Source organism: Patiria miniata, unplaced genomic scaffold (genome assembly GCF_015706575.1).
Source record: "Patiria miniata isolate m_02_andy unplaced genomic scaffold, ASM1570657v1 HiC_scaffold_23, whole genome shotgun sequence".
Lineage (NCBI taxonomy): Eukaryota > Metazoa > Echinodermata > Asteroidea > Valvatida > Asterinidae > Patiria > Patiria miniata.
Genome location: NW_024037062.1, coordinates 3,547,656 through 3,553,042, shown reverse-complemented (window position 1 = coordinate 3,553,042; position 5,387 = coordinate 3,547,656).

Genomic DNA, 5,387 nt, shown 5'->3' with positions numbered 1-5,387 from the left:
GACAGAGCAAAACCCAATGTCATGTGACGCTCGTTATTTTATTTATTTATGTTTTTCCCCTGGAAGAAATATGTTATTCAACCTCAAAGCAACTTCTCAGCTACACAGAAACTACTTAAGAAACCAAAGCAATGCCGCAAAATATCTTGACCTATAATACATTTGGAATACAGAGTTAGTTTCGACACAGTACTTCAAAGGAGTCTCATTTTGTATGACATTTTGCAGTAGATCCATTTGTAATCAAGATGTACTTTTCCAAACTAAAATAACGTTTTAAATCAAGTATCAATAGTGCAATGGATGATCTGCTATCGTTCATCTTCATCTTATAAATGTGAAAACGACACAAACTAAGGATCAGGTTAAGAGCAATCCACGGTGGTTGTTTTTTTTCACTTATGCCGGAAAGTATAGCCTCATCGTCTAAGTGTATGTTTAAATTAAGAGTCCTCTCAAACCAATCATTATAACCTGGGTCCAAACACAGATGAAATCTCAAAATAGATCTCACCTACAAAATAGATGAACAAGCGTTTTGCTCTCTAAGATATAGAATATCTATGTAACGAACCGGATAGGGCGCTCGCGCGCTATGCACATCAAGTCACGTCCAAGCATGCGTAAACATTTTTTTTCTTGCGCGATGCCTGTACGATATGGATTATGGTAGCCTCGTTTTTTCGCCCAAAAGAACCTGTATCTTCGGTTGTAAAGGGACGAAAGAGGTATGTACATTTAATACAAATCCTTGCTAAATAACGCAACGTCGAAACCTGGTGTTGGAAAGGATTGATTCTTCAAAAAACCAACTTTGAACATTTTAAACATGGCGTCGCGCGGTAGATACATCGACTGCAGTCTTAGTTTAAATGTGCCAATTTTCGACATATTTAAATGAGACAATTCCAGTGGTTACGATCCTGCAAGGCATGATGGTAAACAACATGGCGCAGCAAGATCGTTCCCATGGAAGCGAGGTTTCCCAGCAGGCTTCAGTTTGCAATTCAATACAGCCTATGCTTGCACACCAGTAAATAGGCCAAATATCCATCCGCCGGGCTCATGAATAAAAGTTTTACCCTCAAATTATTCTATACTAGATCTAGGGAGTTCTAAGAGCCATGGAATTGGGGAATTGAAGAGATATGGCAATGCACCTGTGGCCCGGACTGGGGGCTTTCAATTCTGAGCATTGTGGATGCAAATGGGCCCGGAAGTGGCGCTATTTAGCCATGTTGTAAAGGGATCGTTTTTCAAGCCGTACTAAAGCTGTACTGAATTTCGAGTTTTCCATTTGTTTGTGCACAAACGTGGATCCGCCCATCAGGCTTCACTTTGTACAGCGAGTTAGCACTCTAGTAATTCAATATAGCTCTATATATTCTATTATATAGACTAATCCGGCAACAGCCATTTTTTTCTGGTGGCACCAGGCTCGCGCGAGGCGCGTAAATGCGAGCTGCTTTCATTTGTAATGCAGCAATTCCGGGGAAATGCACAAAAGGAGGCCCAACGATTAACTGCCTGCTTCCTGCCTTGTGTGAGCTCCAAAATATCAACTGGAACACCGGTGACAAGAAATTAATGAACTTCCATAAACCATCACCATTGTATAGTTTCACTGATGCCTGAAACCAGCACAAACAATCCAAAGCGGATTACTCCCTGTGCTGTTTTTCTGCACAGAGTACGTGTAACCCTTGATGTAACCCGTCTGGTACGCACCCACAATGGCGACTTCTAGTCGAGATAAGGGAGGGGACACCGGCGTCACCAGATTAATATGTGGGGAAGGAGGGTTAAGGCGTCATAAATTGAGCATTTCTGGGTCTTAACAATCGTTTTGTCAAGACTAATATTGACAAACTCGACTTATCAAGATCTAACTATGATCACATGTACAGCTTCAGTTCTTATGTTACCTTTCCTACCCTAAAATTAATGTCGCTCCTTCCGTCAAGCAACTTTACTTTCGGAAATCAGAAAATAATGTTTATCAAGGTATGGTCCATAATATAACAAAGTACGAACATGAATGTTCATTTTGTTCATGAGTTATAAATGAATAAATCTTGTCATATTTAAACTAAACTCACTTGTAATTTGATACCTATGACGTCATCATGAAGTAACTTCTGTTTCAGGCCGGTTCATACTCAAAGCGAATGCGAACGCTGCGATTTCGCAAAAGGTAAGCACATTTGAACTCCGGCGAATTTTGCAGCGAATGTTTCATGACTCCAAATTCGTTTCGCATTCGTGTGAAGTATTATGGTCGGTTCATACTTCATGCGATGCGAATTTGACGTCACGAAGCATTCGCTACGAAATTCGCCGGAGTTGAAATGTGCTCAACTTTTAAAACTGCCCTGATATTATCTTTTACTCAAAGGATAGATACACTCATTGACATTTATTACCACTCTTTTTCTTAATTATTGCATGTTTTGAGATTTAAGATTAGTGGTGTTTAGTCAACTTTAAACTGTGCATTTAAGCATTCAAAGCCCATGAGGCCACATTACTTAGTGCATTTTTTCTACTTCTCGTTACACAATTTCACTCCTTTTTCATTGACGATTAAACTTGGAGCTTGGACGCTACTTCCTGACTCCCTCGTCGTTCTTTGATAGGAGTTTGGCTGGCTGTCTAATTTTGGTTAGATACACCTTAAGGAGGACAGTACAATGACACTGGGAACACAAATCAGAATGCTTGCAAGACCATGGAATGACTTGACCCACAGGAAGTGTTACATAACTCATTCTTGGGTGTCCTTCACTGTGTTATTAATGGACTTGGTAGACCTCACAACACAGCCCGAGGAAAAGTAAACACAGTGGACTCATGAGCATGTATCGTGCTCATGTACCGTGCACTGTAACGTGCTCAATTATCCAGCGAATCCAACCGGGCCGGGAAGCTAGCACGCCGGAGAAGTGAGACCGTGACACCGGTAATTAAGGTATCGAAAAACTATACCATCCAGGAGGAGTTTTAAGCATGCTTTTACTGTGCTTACTGCTTAACCCCTCCGCACACGCGTACGACAGCTACACTACGCGCTGAGCAAAAAGCCGTTTGAGCCGTTTGCATAGCACGTAGCTCAACGTGTGCGGTGAATTTTTGCTGAATTTTCTGTCTCGCGAGGACATGAGGCAAATATCTATCCTGTTTGATTTGTTAAATTTGGCCTCGCGAGGCTAAAAACTTTCCGTGAGCGGCCAACCTGCATTGAGCTACGGGCTGAGCTAAAAGATTAAGTAACCAATGAAAGCACATTATTCTTGTCTGTCGGTCGCGTGATTTAAAAAATGGGGACAAACGCCAACAGGCTTTAGAAGATTTGCACAAAAATATCTGAAAATTACGTGTACAGAGTACGTGATTTCATTGGCTATAATCTTTTTAGCTCAGAAGGTACCTCGGGTTGACCGCATACGGTGAGTTTTTCACCTCGCGTGGTAAAAGAATTCAAAAAGGATAGATATTTCCCTCACGGCCTCGCGAGCAAACAAATCACCGAACACGGGGATATTTTGTGAACTTCGGGCTGAGCAAACGGCCTCGAATGATTTTTTGCTCAGGACGTAGCTCTCGTGTGCGGCGGGCTTTACGGCCTCTATGCCATAAACGGAGGCTGGGTAAGCACAAAATCGGCTGTTAAGCAGCGGATTGCCCATGGGCGGAAAGTACTTTTTGAGCCGCGGCATGAATGGGAGCAAAAACGAATGCCACGTGATGTGAGTTCCACCAATCAAATGACAAGGATCTGTATGTCGGTTATATAAAAAACAAATAATGAATGTTTCGCATTCGTGCAATGGTGCTAATTGTTGAAAGGTGGAATGTTCCATTCAACTCGGCTTCGCTTCGTTGAATGGAAAATTCAATCTTTCAACTCATGAAAATATTCTCACCATTGCACTCATAAACATTATTTGTATACTATTCAATGAAAAGCACTTCACCTTGTCGCTCTGATTAATGGCTCTGGTATATTGCGTAAGTAAAAAGTTCGAGCGTGGCCTGATATTTACTCCGTTAACCCTATAAGGGCCGGGTTATTTTGACCATCTCTCAGCCGGGGGGGGGGGGCGGCCCCGTAAGATCTCGGCCATTGAGTGACGAACAATTTTGAAACTCGGTACATGCATAGAACAACTCTTCATGAACATACCCAAGATCATGACTATAGGTCAAAGGGTTTTTGGAATTATGGCTAATTAATTATTCATATGTACGAATGGTAATTCTGGTCCGTGTACACGACGTATATGGGAAAATTCAGTTTTCACGGTGCGTAGCGCAGGAAAAATTTTCGCTGCGCGACAACCCCTGGTCCGATTTTTATATGGTGTCAAAAGATGCGCAAGGCTCGAGGCTAAAAAGTCATAACAGCTCGGGTCGCGAAAAAAAAATTGTTAAAGGCTATCGCGGAAAAAGTCGAGGGGGAGGGGGGCAGTTTCCTGACTGACGTGGCATGTGGCTAACTTTGACAGCAGAAAAAAAGTTATTGTCTCCGAAACTGATTCATGCAATTCGTGGGTGTAGAGTAGGGTCTACTTCTTTTCTTTTCACTGGCATGTAAATATGGGTCTCAGGCTATATTATGGGCAATTTCTTCCGAGGTTGAGGCCTTGACCAAAACTGAAGGGACAGTCCTCGATTTGATATTCAGTTGTGTTTGACCATGCAATCAGCTCTCACCTTTTTGGGGTGATTTAGGTGCTACTATACGACTTATGGAAACCAACAACTTGCTGTATAACATGAGGACCAATTGTTGCAGTGCTCATTAAACACTGTTCATCTCTTTCATAACCTGAACGAAACCTTAGCCCCTTTTTGACAAGATCAATAGCTACTTCTCCTGCACGCCATATTATAGCGTGTAATCAGCGAAAACAATATAAGCGCCGTCACTTAATATAGTTCACGTCTTTAAAAAAGAAATAAAGCAAATCAAACAAGACGTACACTATCTAAATACGATTTATTCGAATTATTTTTTATTTCATGTAGACTAAGGATATGCAATAGGTTGGGCAAGGTGTATCTTCACAATAACTTGCTCGTCGAGGAATATCACACTGTAGCGATTTAAGCATCGTAAAATTATTAAGCATCGTAAAATTATTTAAAAGTTACCAAAACGTTCAAGCGGTTGCAAAAGGTCTATTTGAAAGATGTTAAAATTATGACAAAATTTGTAGCAGGAAATGAAGTTGTTTTATTAAAAAACGCTTGTAACGAATGCTTAGTTGTAACGCAAACAACATCATAGACACGACCTAAACTGCAACATGTCATCTGTTAAGGATATCCGCTAAGTTGATTTACTATAACGGCTAATGATACCTTTACATGAGGAGTTATTTTGT